This window comes from Triturus cristatus, chromosome 5_1 (genome assembly GCF_964204655.1).
Source record: "Triturus cristatus chromosome 5_1, aTriCri1.1, whole genome shotgun sequence".
NCBI lineage: Eukaryota > Metazoa > Chordata > Amphibia > Caudata > Salamandridae > Triturus > Triturus cristatus.
The window spans coordinates 121,362,716-121,384,759 of NC_140587.1; positions in this window are offsets into that span (position 1 = coordinate 121,362,716).

Here is a 22,044-nt window from a genome sequence, read left to right on the forward strand (position 1 = left end):
ATTTATTTTAGAGTGGGCGTATCAAAGGTTATATTAGGGTGTGAGGAGGTGCATCAGATTATCACATGGATGATTTCATCAGTGATGTTCTCAGTGAAGTCATTAGTGATGTCACTGACCATGGTATGAAGGATGTAATATGTGACATCATCAGCAGTGCATTGTGGGGGCGCGAGTTATAGTTAGCTCAACTAATTATAACAATAGAATTTCTCTGGTTTTATATGAGTGAAATGTCTAACTACAATGTACCTGAAACCTGTGTTTTTTTCAGTGAATTTCTAAATTTTTTAAATGCTAATTTCTAACTCTAACGTCCCTGAAACCTATGTTTTTTTCAGTGAATTTCAAAGGTTTTTTAAATGCTACTTTCCAACAATAATGTCCCTGACACCTATGTTTTTTTCAGTGAATTTTAAATGTTTTTTAAATGCTGATTCCTAACTATAACATCCTTTAAATCTATTTTTTCAATGAATTTCAAAGGTTTTTAAAATACTAATTACTAACTATAACGTCCCTGAAACCTATGTTTTTTTTCCAATGCATTTCAAAGATTTTTAAAATGCTAAATTCTAACTATATCGACAGATGTAGGACATGTGCAGAAAGAGGAAGAAAGGCCTAGAAAGAAGCAAGAGATATGCAGAAAGAACCAAAAGAGGTGCAGAAAGAGGCCTTGTTGCAAAGTCATCCTGCGCACCCAACTTTTTGCTGACTGGTACTGGTGGTAACTGACTCTGACTAACCAGGCCCGGAGCCAGTGCTATGCTGAAAGACACTTAGAATGCAGTGAAAATACGTACGTACACTAGGGTACACTATGGGTTTGGGGTTCCCGTGCGATAGGCATGACCTCCCCCGTAAGCCCCTAGTACATAATAGGGAAGGGGATTAAAACTACCTCTAACTCATTGGTGCAGAAAGAGGCAAGAGAGGTGCAGAAAGAAACAAGTGGAGTGCAAAAGTGGCAGGAGGGGTGCAGAAAGAAGGAAGATAACTGCAGAAAGAGGCAAGATAATTGCCCAAAGAGGCAACAGAGCTATAGGAAATGTAGAAGGAGGCAAGTGGGGTGCAGAAAGATGCTAAAGCAGCACAAAAAGAACCAAAAGAGGAGCAAAAAGCGGCATGAGGGGTACAGAAAAAGGTAGGAGAGGTGCATAAAGAGGCAAGAGAGGTACAGAAAGAGGCAGGAGGGTTGCAGACAAAAGGAAGAGAACTGCAGAAAGAAGCAACAGCGGTGCTAAAAGAGGTGCAAGGGTGCAGAAAGAACAAGAGGAGTGCAGAAAGAACCAACAGAGTTACAGAAAGAGGCAAGAGAGGTGCAGAAACAGGCAGGAAAGGAGCGAAAAGAGGAAATAGGTGTGCAGAAAGAGGCAAGAGGGGTGCAGAAAGAGGCAAGAGGTGTGCAGAAAGAAGCAAGAGCAGTGCAGAAAGAAGCAACAGAGATGCAAATAGAGGCAAAGGAACTGCAGAATCAACTATCAGAGGTACAAAAAGAGGCATGAGGTGTACAGAAAGAGGTGGGAGAGGTGCACAAAGATGCAAGAGAGGTACAGAAGGAGGCAGGAGGGGTGCGGAAAGAAGGAAGAGAAGTGCAGAAAGAGGCAAAAGAATTGCTGAAAGAAGCAACAGAGATGTAGAAAGAAGCAAGAGAAGTGCAGAAAGAGGCAAGTAAGGTGCAGAAAGAAGCAAGAGCAGTGTAGAAAGAAACACTGAGGTGCTGAAAGAGTCACAAAGGGTGCAGAAAGAGCAAAAGAAGTGCTGAAAAAGGCAAGAGAAGTACAGAAAGAAGCAAGAAGGTACAGAAACAGGCAGAAAACGTGCAGAAACAGGGAACAGGGGTGCTGAAAGAGGCAAGAGGGGTACAGAAAGAGAAAAAAGGGTGCAGAAAGAGGCAAGAGATATGCAGAAAAAAGCAACAGAGGTACTTAAAGAGGCAAGTGAGTGTAGGAGAGTAGGATCTGCTTCACATGTTTATCCCCACTTTTTGCTGGTGTTTCACTGTTTTTCGAATTTAGTCTGGCTGGGACCCTGTTAATCAGGGCCCCAGCCTAGCTGCTTTCTCTCTAAAATGATTGCATGTACTTTAGGTACAGTTCAGATTGGATCTGAGGTGCCCTTATAAGTCCCTAGTATATGGTATACTATGTACCCAGGGCATAGGTACTCCAGAGGCCTACCAGGGGCTGAAGCATGTATTATGCCACCCCTGGACAGCTACCCAAAATGACACCACAGGTCTGCTACTGCAGCCTGTGTAAGGTGGTGCATGCACCCCTTACTGAGATATAGGTTACCTATATCACTATATATATACACACATATAAACCTATAAGTCACTCCTATGGCAGGCCTTATCAATCATGAAGGCAGAGTGCTTGGTTCTTATGTGAGAGGGTGCCTCTGCATGAGCAGAGCCCCTCTGCAGCACTCGGAGACCCTTCTCTGATGCTGTTTGCAGTGCAGCCTGACCATATACTCTTGTAGCAAAACGGTAAATGCTAACTTTGGACTGGCTGCACGGAAACATGTGTTCGATGTCAAACACCTTGGAATCATGGTGTGGGAGTATGATCCCACCCTTCTAGAGGGAGAGACATGACAGCACTGGTATACCCGATAGAAACTTAAGAGAGCCCTGGCATCACAAAATGAATGCTGCAGCCACAGACATGTGTCTGACCTCCTGCTGCTGACCGAAACTCTGGCAGGGGAGGCCTGGACAATAGGTTTCCTGTCACAGGGAGGTGTACCCACCTCCCAGACAGGCTTATGTGTATTGGGGCTGGGTGGGAGCACTCTCTGAGTGCTTTGAATTCCAGCACTGGGGGCACATTTGGTGTCCCTGTGCATAGTCCAGCTCAAACCGGTTCAGGGGCTTCCAGCCCCTGCTCTGGCATGAAACTGGACAAAGGAAATGGGTGTAGCCACCCCTCTTTCCAAACCCTCCCATAGGTGGGTCCCCAGATCATATCCAACCCACGACCTTAGTATAAGTATCGGACCTCTGTCCTTAGGACTTTAGATTACCCTGGACGAAAGTCTGAAGCTGAATCCTGGACCTTCGACGCTCTGCTCAAAACCAGAGGACTGAAGTAATCTCCCTTGGGGTCAAGGAGTGACTCCCCTGCTTGGCAGGCACCAATGAAGCAATTTGCCAGTCTGCATCATCGAAGCTCCTGCCGGACTCCAAAGTATTTTCATCCCAGGAAGAGGATTTCCAGACATCTCAGAGGCAGACCCGAGTCCCCAGCAAAGCTAAGACCCTCGTGAATAACGTGGAACCAGATCTCCTGGTCACCGTAAATTGCTGCAAGTGCATTGACTTCTCAACGTCTCTTGAAGTCGTGCTTGTGCTAACTTGTAGCCCCCATCTGGAGCACTGAATCCACCAAGGATTGTCAGCCTGGTCATTCCTAGTGACCCGTGGGCTGCCATTTTGTGTTTCATTTTGAGGTCCATTCGCGATCCCTGGTCCGTTGACTGGTGGGTCCCTGAAGGGGTATCTTTGCATTTCCTTGGGCTTTCTTGGTTGCTCCTGATGTGCCCTGACTGCCAACCAAGTGGTGAGTCCCCCAGACATTGCTGGTCTGCACCGAAACATCTTTCTTGTTTCTGCGTGGGTTGCTGTTGCCAAGGCTTGTTATGTTCAATTAGGGCACCGACACTGCAGCACTCGACATCCTTTGTGGGACAGCTCGATTCCAGCTCCTGGTCCTCCTCGACACCTCCTAGTCCTCGTGGCTGAAGAGTCAAGCTTCACCTCCTTCACCTGAAACCACCCGACATCGGTGGGCATCTGCTCATTGCCTTCCTGGTCACTGGCAAGTGACCCAGACTCTGTCCCCTCTGCTTTCAGGTTCTTCTGATCTTCGATCCAGGCTTGGATCTCTTCGGACACTTCGCATCTTCACGGCAGCAGCACTTCTTCGCCAGCTCCCATTGAAATTGACGACACGCCCCGACACCAAAAGACACCTATGCACCCGGCTTCCCTGGGTGAGGTAACACGAGTACTCCGGTGCTACCATGGGTGCTAGCCCTAGAACTTCCTAAGTCCAAAAGAGTTTGGTCCTGACTCATTTCTAAGTGTCCCTAATCTTTAAAAATCTAACCGAGACCTTCCCCATAGAAGTAACGGGAGCTCACGCCTGTGTTCACACACTGCACATGGCCCCGTGGTCCCCTGTGTCACTACCTTGGGTGGTTCCTTGGGGACCCACCAATTCTAAAGGCTCTAGGCCTTGTGTCTAGTTAAGTCGTGGTTCTTATACCACTATTTTAGTATATGGTTTGGCTCGCCCCTAGGGCCTGATTAGAAGCCAGACTAAGGTCGAAAAACAGTGAAACACCAGCAAAAAGTGGGGGTACCCATGTGAAGCAGATCCTACTCTCCTACACAACCCCCCCCAAACGCAGGGACATTAAACTAACCTTGACCAGTTGAGTCTTCATGTTCTAAGTGGAAATACCTAGAGAGTCCATCTGCATTGGCATGGTTACTCCCAGGTCTATATTCCACTGTAAAGTCCATCCCTTATAGGGAAATGGACCACCTAAGCAGTTTGGGGTTTTCACCCTTCATTTGTTTTAGCCATAAGAGGGGCTTATGGCCTGTCTGAACAAGGAAGTGAGTACCAAACAAGTATGGCCTCAACTTCTTCAGAGCCCAAACCACAGCAAAGGCCTCCCTCCCAATGGCTGACCAACGTTTCTCTCTAGGGGTCAGCCTTCTGCTTATGAAAGCTACTGGCTGATCCTGACCTTCATCATTCAATTGTGACAGTACAGCCCCTACCCCCAATTCAGATGCATCTGTTTGGACAATTAACTTCTTGGAGTAGTCAGGACTCTGCAGAATGGGAGCAGTGCACATGGCCTGCTTCAGGTCATCAAATGCCTATGGACAACTAGCTGTCCACTGAACCTTTTTGGGCATCTTTTTAGAAGTTAAGTCATTCGCGGGTGTCACTATTGATCCATACCTGTTGACAAATCTCCTATAGTACCCAGTCAGACCTAAGAAGGCTCTCACCTGAGTCTGGGTAGTTGGAGCAATCCATTCCATTATGATCTGGATTTTGTTCTGCAATGGTTGAACCTGGCCTCTACCTTCAAGGTGGCCCAGGTACACAACCTGACTCTGCCCTATCTGGCACTTAGTAGCCTTGATATTGAGGCCTGCCCTTTGCAGGGCCTCCAAAACATTCCTCAAGTGGACCAGGTGATCCTCCCAGGTGGAGCTAAAGACAGCAATATCATCTAGATATTCTGCACTATAGTCTTCCAGGCCTGTAAGGACTTGATTCACCAGCCTTTGGAAAGTGGCAGGTGCATTCTTCAAACCAAAGGGCATTAGCACAAATTGATAGTGCCCACTAGGGGTAGAAAATGCTGGCTTTGCATCAACAGCTAGTCTGATATGCCAGTCACCAGCTGCCAGGTCAAATGTGCTTAGAAACTTGGCTGAGGCCAAAGTATCTATTAGCTCATCTGTCCTGGGGTTGGGATGGGCATCAGTCCTAGTGACTGCATTGAGACCTCTGTAGTCTGCACAAAACCTCATTTCCATCTTGCCATCTGTGCTTTGAGGTTTAGGTACCAGGACTACTGGACTAGCCCAAGGGCTAACTGAGCGTTCAATCACACCCAAATCCAACATCCTTTGGACTTCTGACCTTATACAGTCCCTGCCATGGTCAGGTTGCCTGTAGATCTTATTCTTCACAGGTAGACTGTCTCCAAGTGCACCATATGGTCTGACTTGGAGTCAGAGAAAACATATGTCTGAACTGACTGAGAAGTCTTCTGCAGTCAGTTTGTTGCTGGGCAGTAAGGCTGCCTGCCAAGGCTACACCATCAACTGACCCATCATCAGGGTTCTCAGAAAGCAGGTCAGGGAGTGGGTCACTCTCTTCCTCCTGTCCTTCATCAGTAGCCATGACCAAGTCCATGTCTGCCCTGTCAAAATATGGTTTAAGTCTGTTGACATGAAGTACCCTGTGGGGACTCCTAGTGGTTCCAAGGTCTACCAAGTAGGTATCCTCCCCTTTCTGTTCAACAATTGTATGGGGGCCACTCCATTTGTCCTGGAGGGCTGCTGGGGCCACAGGCTCCAACACCCACACCTTCTGTCCTGGCTGGTAAATAGCCCATACAGCCTTTTGGTCATGCCAGGCTTTTTGCAGTTCCTGGCTAGCCTCAAGGTTTTTGGTTGCCTTTTCCATGTACTCAGCCATCCTGGAGCGGAGACCAAGTCCATAATCCACTATGTCTTGCTTTGGGGGCTTGAGAGGTAACTCCCATCCTTCCTTCACCAAACACAATGGACCCCTGACAGGGTGGCCAAACAAAAGTTCAAAAGGTCTGTAGCCAACCCCCTTTTGAGGCACCTCCTTGTATGCAAATAAAAGGCAGGGCAAGAGTATGTCCCATCTCCGCCTAAGCTTCTCTGGGAGTCTTTTAATCATGCCCTTTAAGGTTTTGTTGAACCTTTCAACTAAACCATTGCATTGTGGGTGATAGGGTGTGGTGAACTTGTAGTTCACTCCACACTCCTTCCACATAGTAGTCAAGTAACTAGACATGAAGTTTGCTCCCTGTCAGATACTACCTCCTTAGGAACGCCTACTCTTGAGAACACACTCAAGAGAGCTCTTACCACCACAGGTGCTGCAGTGGTCCTTAGGGGAATAGCCTCTGGGTACCTGGTGGCATGATCCACCACCACCAGTATAAATCTGTGCCCAGATGCTGTTTGAGGATCCATGGGACCAACAATGTCAATCCCAACCCTCTCAAAGAGAACCTCCACCTCCGGTAGTGGTATCAGGGGGGCCTTTGTAGTGCCACCTGCTTTGCCACTGGCTTGGCAGGTTACACAGGAGCGACAAAACTACTCCTTAGTGTCTTCAGACATGTGGGGCCAGTGAAAGTGAGGTACAATTCTGTCCCAAGTCTGTTTATGGCCCAGGTGTCCTGCTAGGGGAATATCATGGGCTAGTGTCAATAGGAAGTCCCTATATAACCCACCTCCTGGATACACCAGGCTTGGGGTCTCTACTCTCTGAGTAAAGGAGTCCATCATCCCAATAAACTTTATGGGTGCCACTAGCATTCCCAGCAGCCTCATGCGCAGCTTGCTTTCTGAGGTGTTCAAGAGAGGGGCAGCTTTTCTGCTCCTGGCTCAGATCAGACCTGAAAGGGCCCCCTGTCCCCAAGAACTCAAGCTGGTCAGGTTCAAGCTCCTCTGGGACAGTTCCTTCTTTAGGATCAAGATCATCCCCCTGAGGAGAATGATCAGCATTCTGATTCAAGGGGGAAGGCTCTGCCTTAACCCTACTACTCCTCCTCTTGGTAGGCCCCTGGTCCATTTTTCCAGAATCCAGGGCCTGTCCAGCTTTAGTCATTTTGGCCTGTGACCTAGTCACACCAAAGACATGAGTAGGGATCCCTAACATTTCTGCATGTGTCCTGAGCTCCACTTCAGCCCAACCTGAAGTCTCTAGATCATTGCCAAGCAAGCACTGTACTGGTAGGTCTGCACTTACCACAACCTTCATAAGGCCAGCTACCCCTCCCCAGGAGAAGTTAACAACTGCCAAAGAATGGTCTGTTCTGATATTGCTAGCATTAGTCACTTGGTACATTTCACCAAATATAATCTGCCCAGGATCCACAAGATCTTTTGTCACCATTGTGACACTTGCTCCTGTGTCCCTGAATGCCCAAGCTTCTACTCCATTTATCAAAGGCTGTTGTCTGTATTTGCCCAGGTTACTGGGACTCACAAAGGGGGACAGATCCATGCTCCCATTACAGACAAGCACAACCTGAGTTGTAACTCTGACAAGGCCAGAGTCCATCTAAGAACCCAGGGTCAACCCTACTACACCCTTATTCTGAACATTTCCACCACCTATTGTAGCTGTACTAGGGGGAACAGTTGCCTTAGGGGCAATGGTGGCTGGAGTAGATCCTTTGGACTATGTGCAGTCACTGGTCCAGTGAGTTTTCTGTTTACAAATTTTGCACCAAGGTTTCTTTTTTTCTTTACCCTTACTTGACTGTGACTCCCCATCAGAAGAAGATTTTTGGGGCTCTTGAGAAGACATCTGGTTTTTACCCTTGTCCCCACCTTTGTCAGAGTTCTTGGAATCCTGCTTCTTTAGGGCACCACCTTGGTTCTATGCCTTTTGCCTCACCCTGGTTATGACCCATTTGTCTGCCTTCTTTCCCAATTCTTGGGGAGAGGTCAGATCAGAGTCTACCAGGTACTGGTGCAACAGCTGATTTTGACAGTTATTAAGAATCTGCTCCCTCATTATCAGATTGTACAATCCTATTAAGTCACACACTTTACTGGCCAATAACCAACCTTCCAGAGCCTTAGCAGCACAGTCAACAAAGTCAACCCAGTCTGGATGTTGTGCATTTTGGGTATCTCTGAACTGTAACCTGTATTGTTCAGTGGTTAGGCCAAACCCATCTATTAGTGCACTCAAGAGTTTTTAATCATCAAGTATCCTCTTCTCTTACAGTGAGGAGCTTATCTCTAACTTTGTCTGCAAAAGAGAGCCATAAGATTGCTGCCCACTGACCTTGAGGGACCTTCTGTACTTTACAGGCCCTCTCCAAGGCAGTTATCCATTTGTGGATGTCATCCCCACTCTGGTAGGGAGGGACAATCTTACTTAGGTTCCTATGGTCATAAGACCTCTCTCTATCTCTAGAGAAATTGCTGCCACCAAGGGACTCTAGTCCCTCCTTTTTACTAGCTCTGTAGAGCTCTAGGGCTTCCCTATCTAAGGCCATCTGCTGCTTTCTGAGGTTGAATTTATCTTGCTCATACTTCAGCAGTCTCTCTCTCCTCTCCTGGGAGGTTTCCCTCCCTCTGTGAGAAGAGGCAGAGGTCCCTATAGAGGAGTTAGACTGGACAGATCCCCTTGAGAGAGATCTAGCCCTTCTAGCCCTACTTTCAACTCTTCCTGGAGGAATAAAGGAGGGAGCATTGTTGTCATCCTCCTCATCCTCATCCAGGAGAGCTGGGTTCACCAGATTCTGATCATTTTCACCAGTCTGGTCAGCATTAGAGGTAGGGTCAGGGGAATTTCTACCCCTAGGCCCACCTTCACCTGCTGCCCCACCCGCACTGCCTACCCCATCAGGCCCACTAGGCCCTGAGATATCATCCAGCTTAAGTATCTTTATGAGATGCTGGGTGGTTTGGCTTTTGCCTGTCTTCAGCTTCCTAATGGAACATAAGGCCCTCAGTTGTGCAAAGGAGAGATCCTCATATTTATAAGGGAGAAGCCCACTGGCTTCTGGCAGGGACCCACTGGTTTCTGGCTGATTAGACATTACTAATGTGGTGTGGTGTATTGCACTACCTACACTAGTGTGGCCTACTAAACGCTCTTGAGTTGTAGAAATGGTGTGCTATCCCTTAACACACAACTATAAGTTCAGTAGAACTTACTGTATACTAAACTTGTTATTATATGTACCTAAGCTACTTTTAGTGGTTTTCTAGGGGCGTAACAAACCCTATACCAATAAAGTGGTATAAGAACCACGACTGAACTAGACACAAGGCCTAGAGCCTGTAGAATCGCTGGGGCCCCAAGGAACCACCCAAGGTAGTGACGCAGGGGACCCACTGGGGCCATGTGCAGTGTGTAAACACAACCACGAGTTCCCGTTAGCTTCTATGGGCAATGTCGCAGTTGGAAATACAAAGATTAGGGACACTTAGAATCGAGTCAGGACCAAACCCTTTTGGACTTAGGAAGTTCTAGGGCTAGCACCCAAGGGAGCACCGGAGTACTCGTGTTACCTCACCCAGGGAATCCGGGTGCATGGGTGTCTTTGGTGTTGGGTCGTGTCGTTGATTTCAATGGTAGCTGTCGAAGAAGTGCTGCTGCTGTGAAGAGGAGAAGTGTCCGAAGCGATCCAAGCCTGGATCTAGGATGGAAGGAACCTGAAAGCAGAGGGGACAGAGTCTGGGTCACTTACCAGTGACCAAGGGCAGGATGGACCAATGCCCACAGATGTCGGGTGCTTCAGGTGAGATGACGGGTGTCTTGACTCTTGAGCCACGAGATCCAGGAGGTGCCGATGATGACCAGGAGCTGGATTCGAGCTGTCCCACGAAGTTTGTCGAGTGCTGCGGTGTCGGTGACCAGATTGGACCCAACAAGCCTTGGCAACAGCAAGTCACTGGAAATCAGAGAAAGGACTGCGGTGTAGACCAGCAAGGTCTTTGGGACTCACTCAGCAAGGGTTAGTTGGGGCACTTCTGGAGCAACCAGGAAAGCCCAATCAGAAGAGAGTTGACATCATTGGGACCTACTAGCCAACAGGCTAGCGATCGCGAAGGAGCCTCAAGCGGTCACACTGGAAACTGGTCCACGGGTCACTCGTGGAGTAGAGGCCAGCAATCTCCAGTTCAGGAGGTGCTCAAGGCTGGGGCTACTCGGAGTTCAAAGCACAACTTCAAGGAAGACCAGGAAGATAGTGTTGCTGCAAAAGTTTACGATGTGCAGGGGTCACGGTTCCACCACACCCACAATATCCACGAGCCTCAGCTTTGCTGTGGGCTCAGGGTAGCCTCGGGGAAGTCTGGAAATCTACCTCTGGTGATGCAAAGACTTCGGCGTCCGGCGGGAACTCCCGGTCAGTTGCTTCATTGGTGCCTGCCAAGCAGGGGAGTCCCTCCTTGACCCCAAGGGAGATTTCTTCAGTCTTGTAAGCACAGTAGAACATTGAAGGTCCAGGATATATGTTGCAGAGTTTCGTCCAGGGTAATCTAAAGTCGCAAGGACTGGGTTCCCATACTTATACTAAGTTTGGGGGTTGGACATACTCTAGGGACCCACCTATGGGAGGGTTTGGATAGAGGGGTGGTTACACCCATTTCCTTTGTCCAGTTTCATGCCAGAGCAGGGGCAGGTAGCTCCTGCAACCGGTTTGAACTGGACTATGCACTGGGACACCAAGTGTGCCCCCAGTGCAGGACTTCAAAGCACCAGAGAGTGCTTCCGCCCAGCTCCAAAACACATCTGCCTGTCTGGGGAGGTGGTTACACCTCCCTGCAACAGGAAACCTATTGTTCAGGCCTCCCTTGCTGGAGTTTCGGTCAGCAGCAGGAGGCCAGACCCGTGTCTGTGGCAGAGGTATCCATATTGTGATGCCAGGGCAGTAGAAAGTCCTACGAGTTTAGACCAGTGTGAACATGTCTCACCCTCTAGAAGGGTGAAATGCTACCTCCACCACCAGAACTGGTGGGGGGGTAGTATTCCAAAGCATTTGACACCAAAGACGACATGTTTCCGTGCAGCTATCCCAAAGTTAGCATTTACCGCAAGGTTATAATGCACTTAAGAGTATATGGTCAGGCTGCACCACAAACAGCATCAGAGGAGGTGCTCCGAATGCTGCAGTGGTGCTCTGCTCATGCAGGGGCACCCTCTCACATAAAAACCAAGCACGCTGCCTTCAGGATTGTTAAGGCCTGCCATAGGAGTGAATTATAGGTTTTATGTGTGTGCAATGGTAGTGATATAGGTAGCCTATACCACTGTAAGAGGTGCAAGCACCACCTTACCCAGGCTGCAGTAGCAGACATTTGGTGTCATTTTGGAGTGCTTTCCAAGGGGTGCCATAATACATGCTTCAGCCCCTGGGAGGCCTCTGAAGTACCTATGCCCTAGGTACATAGTATATCATATACTAGGAGCTTATAAGGCACTCAGAATCCAATTAGATATGTACCTAATATACATGGGAACCATTCTAGAGAAGAAGCAGCTAGGCTGGGGTCCTGATTAGCAGGGCCACAGCGAGACTAAGGTTGAAAAACAGTGAAACACCAGCAAAAAGTGGGGGTACCCATGTGAAGGAGATCCTACTCTCCTACAGTGAGATAAAGAAAGAAGCAAGAGAGGTGCAGAAAGAGGCAATAGAAGTGCACAAAGAAGCAACAAAGGTGCAGGAAGAGGCAAACGGGGCACAGAAAGAGGCAAGAAAAGTCCAGATAGAGGCAACAGATGTACAGAAAGAGGCAGGAGAGGTGTGAAAACAGACAGGAAAGGTACAAAAAGAGGAAACAGGGATGCAGAAGGAGGCACAAGAGGTGCAGAAGGAGAAACAAGGGGTGCAGAAAGGGGCAAGAGATCTGCAGAAAAAAAGCAACAGAGGTGCTGAAAGATGAAAGTGAGGTGCCGAAAGAGGCAAGAGATCTGCAGAAAAAAGCAGCAGAGGTGCTGGAACAGGCAAGTCAGCTGCAGAAAGAAGGAAGAGAGGTGCAGAAAGAGGCAATAGAAATGCAGAAAGAATCATCAGAGGTTCAGGAAAAGGCAAGAGGGGTGCAGAAAGAAGAGCAAGACGTGCAGAAAGAAGCAAAAGAGGTTCACAAAGAGGCAAGAGGGATACAGAAAGAGGCAAAAGCAGTGCAGAAAGAACCAAGAGAAGTACAGAACAAAAGCAACAGAGGTGCAGAAGGAGGCATGAGAGGTGCGGAAAGAAGGAAAAGAAGTGCAGAAAGAAGCAACATAGGTGCTGACAGGCATGAAGGGTGCAGAAAGAGGCAAGAGAAGTGCAGAACGAAGCAACAGGGGCACAGAAAGAGGCAAGAGTGGTGCAGACAGAGGGAAGAGAGGTGTAGAAAGACGCAGAAGGGGTTTAGAAAGAAGCAACAGGGGTGCTGAAAGAGGCAAGAGACTTGCTGAAAGAAGCAGGAGAGGTTTAGAAAGAACAAAGAGAAGTGCAAAAAGGCAAGTGAGGTGCAGAAAGAAGGAAAAGCAGTGCAGAAAGAACCAATAGAAATGCAGAAAGAAGCAACAGAGGTGCTGAAAGAGGTTCAAGGGTGCAGAAAGAACAAGAGGAGTGTGGAAAGAACCAACAGAGGTACATAAAGAAACAAGAGAGGTGCAGAAACAGGCAGGAAAGGAGCAAAAAGAGGGAATAGGGTTGCAGAAAGAGGCAAGAGGGGTTCAGAAAGAAGCAAGAGCAGTGCAGAAAGAAGCAACGGAGATGCAAAATAAGGCAAGAGAACTGCAGAATTAACCAACAGAGGTGCAAAAAGTAGCAAGAGGTGTGCAGAAAGAGGTAGGAGAGGTGAACATAGATGCAAGAGAGGTACAGAAGGAGGCAGGAGGGGTGCAGAAAGAAGAAGGAGAAGTGCAGAAAGACCCATGAGAATTGCTGAATGAAGCAACAGAGATGTAGAAAGAAGCAAGAGAAGGGCAGAAAGAGGCAAGTAAGGTGCAGAAAGAAGCAAGAGCAGTGTAGAAAGAAACACATAGGCGCTGAAAGAGGCGAAAAGGGTGCAGAAAGAGCAAACGAAGTGCTGAAAAAGGCAAGAGATGTACAGAAAGAAGCAAGAGAGGTACAGAAACAGGCAGAAAAGGTGCAGGAACAGGGGTGCTGAAAGAGGCAAGAGAGGTGCAGAAAGAGAAAAAAAGGGTGCAGAAAGAGGCAAGAGATCTGCAGAAAAAAGCAACAGAGTACAAGTGCTGAAAGAGGCAAGCAAGGTGCAGAAAGAAGCAAGAGAGGTGCAGAAAGAGGCAAGAAGGGTGCAGAAAGAGGAGAGAGAAGTGCAGAAAGAAGCAAAAGAGGTGCTCAAAGAGTCAAGAGGGATGCAGAAAGAGGCAAGAGCAGTGCAGAAAGAACAAAGAGAAATGCAGAAAGAAGCAACAGGGGGTGCAGAATGAGGCATGAGGGGTGCAGAAAGAAGGAAGACAAGGGCAGAAAGAAGCAACATAGGTGCTGACAGAAGCACACATGTACAGCATGAGGCAAGAGAAGTGAAGAAAGAAGAAACAGGTACAGAAAGAGGCAAGAGTGGTGCAGAAAGAGGAGAGAGAGGTGTATAAAGAGGCAAGAGAGTTGAACAAAGAGGAAAGAGGGGTGTATAAAGAGCAAGGAAAGGTGCAAAAAGAGGGAACAGGGGTGCAGAAAGAGGCAAGAGGGGTGCAGAAAGAGGCAAGAGGGGTGCAGAAAGAAGAAACAGCAATGCAGAAAGAAGCAACAGAGGTGCAAAAAAAGGCAAGTGAACTTCAGAATGAGCCAACAGAGGTGCAAAAAGGTAAGAGGGGTACAGAAAGAGGTAGAAGTGCACAGAGAAGCAAGAGAGGTACTGAAAGAAGCAAAAAAGGTGTAGAAAGAAGCAAAAGAAGTGCAGAAAGAGGCAGGTGACTGTAGGAGAGTAGGATCTGCTTCAAATATTTACCCCCACTTTTTGCTGGTGTTTCACTGTTTTTCGACTTTAGTCTGGCTGGGACCCTGCTATTCAGGGCCCCAGCCTAGCTGCTTCTTCTCTAAATTGATTGCATGTACTTTAAGTACACTCCAGGTGGAAAAACAGGCAAGAGGGTGCAGAAATGGGTAGGAGAGGTGCACAAAGAGGCAAGGGGGATAGATAAAGAAGCAGAAGGGACCCAGGTAGAGGTGGAGAACTGCAGAAAGAAGCAACAGGTGCTGAAAGAGGCACAACGGGTGCAAAAAGAGACAAGACAGGTGAAGAAAGAAGGAACAGAGGTACAGAAAGAGGCAAGAGTAGTGCAGAAAGAGGGAAGAGATGTGTTGAAAGAGGCAAGATAATTGCACAAAGAGGAAAGACAGGTGCAGAAACAGGCAAGAGGGGTACAGAAACAGGCAAGAGAAGTGCAGAAAGAGGCAAGAGAGGTGCAGAAAGAGGCAAGAGGATTACAAGAAGAGGCAAGTGAAGTGCAGAAGGAAGCACGAGAAATGCAGAACGAGGTACTAGAGGTGCAGAAAGAGGCAAGTAAGGTACAGGAAAAAGCAAGACAATTGCAGAAAGAAGCAACAGAAGTACAGAAAGAGGGAAGAGGGGTAGAGAGAGAGGCAAGAGGGGTGCAGAAAGAAGCAAGACAGGTGTAGAAAGAAACAAAAGAAGTGCAGAAAGAAGTAACAGGTGCAGATAGAGGCAAAAAGAATGCAGAAAGACATGAGAGGGGTACAGAAAAATGCAAGAGATGTGCAGAAAGAGAGAATAAGGGTGCAGAAAGAGGCAAGAGGGGTACAGAAAGAAGCAAATGAGGTGCAGAAAGAGGCAACAGACGTGCAGAAAGAGGGAAGAGAGGTACAGAAAGTAGAAGAGATTTGCAGAAAGAGGCAAGAGAAGTACAGAAAAAGAAAGAAATGTGCAGCAAGAAGCAACAGAAATGCAGAAAAAGGCAAGAGAGGTGCAGAAGGAAGCAAGAGTGGCTTGCACACCATTAGTAACAATTTAACACACACATTTAGCAATAAGTAACAGGTGACCATTCTAGGTTTGCAAAGGGCCTTCCACCATGCTGTAACATTTTTTGCTGCATTTTTGGTAACGTTTGAGCCGCTAGAAACAAGGCTTTTTTGGTTCAAATTTACAGATTAGGGAGCAGTTGATGAATTATGTGGCTAATGCAGAAAATGTATAATTGTGCGAAAGTCGGTGCAACCCAACAGTCGCATAATTCCAGTGGCCCTGCTCATACCTCTGACCAGGTCCACAAGTGCTCCTCAGTGATTCTTCCCTTTTTTGTCTCACTGAGTTCATAGTTGAGCTTCTATGGAAATGAGGAAGACTAAACCTAAGGTTACCACTCCACAACACAGACTACCATACCACATAATTACTCTTCATCACACATAATCCCACTCTACATATTTCCTATACTCTAAATACCACATAATTTCTATCCACATAGTTTCACTGCACAACATACCACATAATTCCACTACACGCAACGTACATCCACTCCAAACCCAAAAACATTAGTAAAAAACATTTACAGCGCCAATAGCTCTAATTCTTGCATATTTAAACAGTGCCCCGGGGAGGCGGCTGTCCCTGTGGCAGCATGGGGGGAGGAGTCTCCCCAAAGCATTTACAAATAAAGCCCCAGGGAGGGGGCAGTCTCCGGGGCTGCGGGGGGCCATATGACCCTGCATACAATTAAAGAAAACCCCGGGGAGGTGGCGGTTCCCGGGGCTGCGGGGTCCCCCGTGGGCCCCTGCAAATTAATTTGCCATTGCCCCCGGGACCATCCCACCTGGGAGCTTTAAGAAACTAAGCGCGGGAGCCCAAGTGGATTTCTTTTTCTTTTGTTTCTACCCTGTCCCTTTTTCTCCATTTTTTACTGTCCCCCTCCTTTTTCTTGTGACTCGGTTACCGAGTTACAAGATGGCTGCCAACAATTCCTGGTTAGGATTGTTGGCAGCCAATCAGAGTGGACCTCGTGCCCGGGAGGATTCGCAACTCCTTCTCGGTGCTCAGATATCGATATTTCTATTCTTTGAATTTTTCAGGAATTACTAAACGGATTTAAACTATTAAAAAAAAGCTCTCTTTTTGAACCAAGGGCTACCTTTATGCCAAATTGGGTGTAATTCCGTTCAGCAGTTCGGGCTGAAACCTGTTTTAAAATTCCTACAGAAATTGTCATGGGGAAAGCGCGTTTTGGGACCCCCCCTTTTTTCTCGGCCCCCGCTTGACGAATCAAGCCAAAACTTTCATGACAGGAGCTGACCGGGCCATTAGTTTCAAAAATTTCACGAAGATTCATCAATCGGCGCTAAAGATATTGGCAAAAAAAAAAAACGCTTTTTGAATAGAACCAAGGTCCTAACTTTAACTACCTATTGGGGACTGACAGTAGGTGATATATATATATATATATATATTCACCCAAAAATGCCCCTGCATGTGGACACGCACTCCTCCAGCTGGTGATTCACAGAATCCTTTAATTCAAAAGAACAGGCATTGCTTCTCTGATTTCTCCTGTCCTGCTGCCTGACGCGTTTCAGAGCTTACAAGCTCTTTCTTCAGAGGCAAGTTGGCTGCACCACCATTACTTTACAACCACAGTTCCTTGTGTTTTTTTAAAGCCTTTATTGACCAGCCTCAGGTGTGCCTTTCCGTTATTACAATTGCGCAGTGCACACTGGAACATGTAGTTTGATTCAATTAGTCATTCAGCCTCCGGTGGCTTTGTGTGCATTCCAAATTGTTTTCAGGACTAATTTTCGCCCTCCAGTGGGCCTCGGAGTAGAATCCTGTTCCCATTAATTAGGAACCAGCTGCGCCGTCAGTTTCACCCGCAAATTTCAGGCAAGACGATCCCCTCTGATATTCCTGAAGGGCGGTGCGACCTTCCCACGGCTGGACTCACCGTGCATTAATCTTCACCCAAAAATGCCCCTGCATGTGGACACGCACTCCTCCAGCTGGTGATTCACAGAATCCTTTAATTCAAAAGAACAGGCATTGCTTCTCTGATTTCTCCTGTCCTGCTGCCTGACGCGTTTCAGAGCTTACAAGCTCTTTCTTCAGAGGCAAGTTGGCTGCACCACCATTACTTTACAACCACAGTTCCTTGTGTTTTTTTAAAGCCTTTATTGACCAGCCTCAGGTGTGCCTTTCCGTTATTACAATTGCGCAGTGCACACTGGAACATGTAGTTTGATTCAATTAGTCATTCAGCCTCCGGTGGCTTTGTGTGCATTCTAAATTGTTTTCAGGACTAATTTTCGCCCTCCAGTGGGCCTCGGAGTAGAATCCTGTTCCCATTAATTAGGAACCAGCTGCACCATCAGTTTCACCCGCAAATTTCAGGCAAGACGATCCCCTCTGATATTCCTGAAGGGCGGTGCGACCTTCCCACGGCTGGACTCACCGTGCATTAATCTTCACCCAAAAATGCCCCTGCATGTGGACACGCACTCCTCCAGCTGGTGATTCACAGAATCCTTTAATTCAAAAGAACAGGCATTGCTTCTCTGATTTCTCCTGTCCTGCTGCCTGACGCGTTTCAGAGCTTACAAGCTCTTTCTTCAGAGGCAAGTTGGCTGCACCACCATTACTTTACAACCACAGTTCCTTGTGTTTTTTTAAAGCCTTTATTGACCAGCCTCAGGTGTGCCTTTCCGTTATTACAATTGCGCAGTGCACACTGGAACATGTAGTTTGATTCAATTAGTCATTCAGCCTCCGGTGGCTTTGTGTGCATTCCAAATTGTTTTCAGGACTAATTTTCGCCCTCCAGTGGGCCTCGTAGTAGAATCCTGTTCCCATTAATTAGGAACCAGCTGCGCCGTCAGTTTCACCCGCAAATTTCAGGCAAGACGATCCCCTCTGATATTCCTGAAGGGCGGTGCGACCTTCCCACGGCTGGACTCACCGTGCATTAATCTTCACCCAAAAATGCCCCTGCATGTGGACACGCACTCCTCCAGCTGGTGATTCACAGAATCCTTTAATTCAAAAGAACAGGCATTGCTTCTCTGATTTCTCCTGTCCTGCTGCCTGACGCGTTTCAGAGCTTACAAGCTCTTTCTTCAGAGGCAAGTTGGCTGCACCACCATTACTTTACAACCACAGTTCCTTGTGTTTTTTTAAAGCCTTTATTGACCAGCCTCAGGTGTGCCTTTCCGTTATTACAATTGCGCAGTGCACACTGGAACATGTAGTTTGATTCAATTAGTCATTCAGCCTCCGGTGGCTTTGTGTGCATTCCAAATTGTTTTCAGGACTAATTTTCGCCCTCCAGTGGGCCTCGGAGTAGAATCCTGTTCCCATTAATTAGGAACCAGCTGCGCCGTCAGTTTCACCCGCAAATTTCAGGCAAGACGACCCCCTCTGATATTCCTGAAGGGCGGTGCGACCTTCCCACGGCTGGACTCACCGTGCATTAATCTTCACCCAAAAATGCCCCTGCATGTGGACACGCACTCCTCCAGCTGGTGATTCACAGAATCCTTTAATTCAAAAGAACAGGCATTGCTTCTCTGATTTCTCCTGTCCTGCTGCCTGACGCGTTTCAGAGCTTACAAGCTCTTTCTTCAGAGGCAAGTTGGCTGCACCACCATTACTTTACAACCACAGTTCCTTGTGTTTTTTTAAAGCCTTTATTGACCAGCCTCAGGTGTGCCTTTCCGTTATTACAATTGCGCAGTGCACACTGGAACATGTAGTTTGATTCAATTAGTCATTCAGCCTCCGGTGGCTTTGTGTGCATTCCAAATTGTTTTCAGGACTAATTTTCGCCCTCCAGTGGGCCTCGTAGTAGAATCCTGTTCCCATTAATTAGGAACCAGCTGCGCCGTCAGTTTCACCCGCAAATTTCAGGCAAGACGATCCCCTCTGATATTCCTGAAGGGCGGTGCGACCTTCCCACGGCTGGACTCACCGTGCATTAATCTTCACCCAAAAATGCCCCTGCATGTGGACACGCACTCCTCCAGCTGGTGATTCACAGAATCCTTTAATTCAAAAGAACAGGCATTGCTTCTCTGATTTCTCCTGTCCTGCTGCCTGACGCGTTTCAGAGCTTACAAGCTCTTTCTTCAGAGGCAAGTTGGCTGCACCACCATTACTTTACAACCACAGTTCCTTGTGTTTTTTTAAAGCCTTTATTGACCAGCCTCAGGTGTGCCTTTCCGTTATTACAATTGCGCAGTGCACACTGGAACATGTAGTTTGATTCAATTAGTCATTCAGCCTCCGGTGGCTTTGTGTGCATTCCAAATTGTTTTCAGGACTAATTTTCGCCCTCCAGTGGGCCTCGGAGTAGAATCCTGTTCCCATTAATTAGGAACCAGCTGCGCCGTCAGTTTCACCCGCAAATTTCAGGCAAGACGATCCCCTCTGATATTCCTGAAGGGCGGTGCGACCTTCCCACGGCTGGACTCACCGTGCATTAATCTTCACCCAAAAATGCCCCTGCATGTGGACACGCACTCCTCCAGCTGGTGATTCACAGAATCCTTTGATTCAAAAGAACAGGCATTGCTTCTCTGATTTCTCCTGTCCTGCTGCCTGACGCGTTTCAGAGCTTACAAGCTCTTTCTTCAGAGGCAAGTTGGCTGCACCACCATTACTTTACAACCACAGTTCCTTGTGTTTTTTTAAAGCCTTTATTGACCAGCCTCAGGTGTGCCTTTCCGTTATTACAATTGCGCAGTGCACACTGGAACATGTAGTTTGATTCAATTAGTCATTCAGCCTCCGGTGGCTTTGTGTGCATTCCAAATTGTTTTCAGGACTAATTTTCGCCCTCCAGTGGGCCTCGGAGTAGAATCCTGTTCCCATTAATTAGGAACCAGCTGCGCCGTCAGTTTCACCCGCAAATTTCAGGCAAGACGATCCCCTCTGATATTCCTGAAGGGCGGTGCGACCTTCCCACGGCTGGACTCACCGTGCATTAATCTTCACCCAAAAATGCCCCTGCATGTGGACACGCACTCCTCCAGCTGGTGATTCACAGAATCCTTTAATTCAAAAGAACAGGCATTGCTTCTCTGATTTCTCCTGTCCTGCTGCCTGACGCGTTTCAGAGCTTACAAGCTCTTTCTTCAGAGGCAAGTTGGCTGCACCACCATTACTTTACAACCACAGTTCCTTGTGTTTTTTTAAAGCCTTTATTGACCAGCCTCAGGTGTGCCTTTCCGTTATTACAATTGCGCAGTGCACACTGGAACATGTAGTTTGATTCAATTAGTCATTCAGCCTCCGGTGGCTTTGTGTGCATTCCAAATTGTTTTCAGGACTAATTTTCGCCCTCCAGTGGGCCTCGTAGTAGAATCCTGTTCCCATTAATTAGGAACCAGCTGCGCCGTCAGTTTCACCCGCAAATTTCAGGCAAGACGATCCCCTCTGATATTCCTGAAGGGCGGTGCGACCTTCCCACGGCTGGACTCACCGTGCATTAATCTTCACCCAAAAATGCCCCTGCATGTGGACACGCACTCCTCCAGCTGGTGATTCACAGAATCCTTTAATTCAAAAGAACAGGCATTGCTTCTCTGATTTCTCCTGTCCTGCTGCCTGACGCGTTTCAGAGCTTACAAGCTCTTTCTTCAGAGGCAAGTTGGCTGCACCACCATTACTTTACAACCACAGTTCCTTGTGTTTTTTTAAAGCCTTTATTGACCAGCCTCAGGTGTGCCTTTCCGTTATTACAATTGCGCAGTGCACACTGGAACATGTAGTTTGATTCAATTAGTCATTCAGCCTCCGGTGGCTTTGTGTGCATTCCAAATTGTTTTCAGGACTAATTTTCGCCCTCCAGTGGGCCTCGGAGTAGAATCCTGTTCCCATTAATTAGGAACCAGCTGCGCCGTCAGTTTCACCCGCAAATTTCAGGCAAGACGACCCCCTCTGATATTCCTGAAGGGCGGTGCGACCTTCCCACGGCTGGACTCACCGTGCATTAATCTTCACCCAAAAATGCCCCTGCATGTGGACACGCACTCCTCCAGCTGGTGATTCACAGAATCCTTTAATTCAAAAGAACAGGCATTGCTTCTCTGATTTCTCCTGTCCTGCTGCCTGACGCGTTTCAGAGCTTACAAGCTCTTTCTTCAGAGGCAAGTTGGCTGCACCACCATTACTTTACAACCACAGTTCCTTGTGTTTTTTTAAAGCCTTTATTGACCAGCCTCAGGTGTGCCTTTCCGTTATTACAATTGCGCAGTGCACACTGGAACATGTAGTTTGATTCAATTAGTCATTCAGCCTCCGGTGGCTTTGTGTGCATTCCAAATTGTTTTCAGGACTAATTTTCGCCCTCCAGTGGGCCTCGTAGTAGAATCCTGTTCCCATTAATTAGGAACCAGCTGCGCCGTCAGTTTCACCCGCAAATTTCAGGCAAGACGATCCCCTCTGATATTCCTGAAGGGCGGTGCGACCTTCCCACGGCTGGACTCACCGTGCATTAATCTTCACCCAAAAATGCCCCTGCATGTGGACACGCACTCCTCCAGCTGGTGATTCACAGAATCCTTTAATTCAAAAGAACAGGCATTGCTTCTCTGATTTCTCCTGTCATGCTGCCTGACGCGTTTCAGAGCTTACAAGCTCTTTCTTCAGAGGCAAGTTGGCTGCACCACCATTACTTTACAACCACAGTTCCTTGTGTTTTTTTAAAGCCTTTATTGACCAGCCTCAGGTGTGCCTTTCCGTTATTACAATTGCGCAGTGCACACTGGAACATGTAGTTTGATTCAATTAGTCATTCAGCCTCCGGTGGCTTTGTG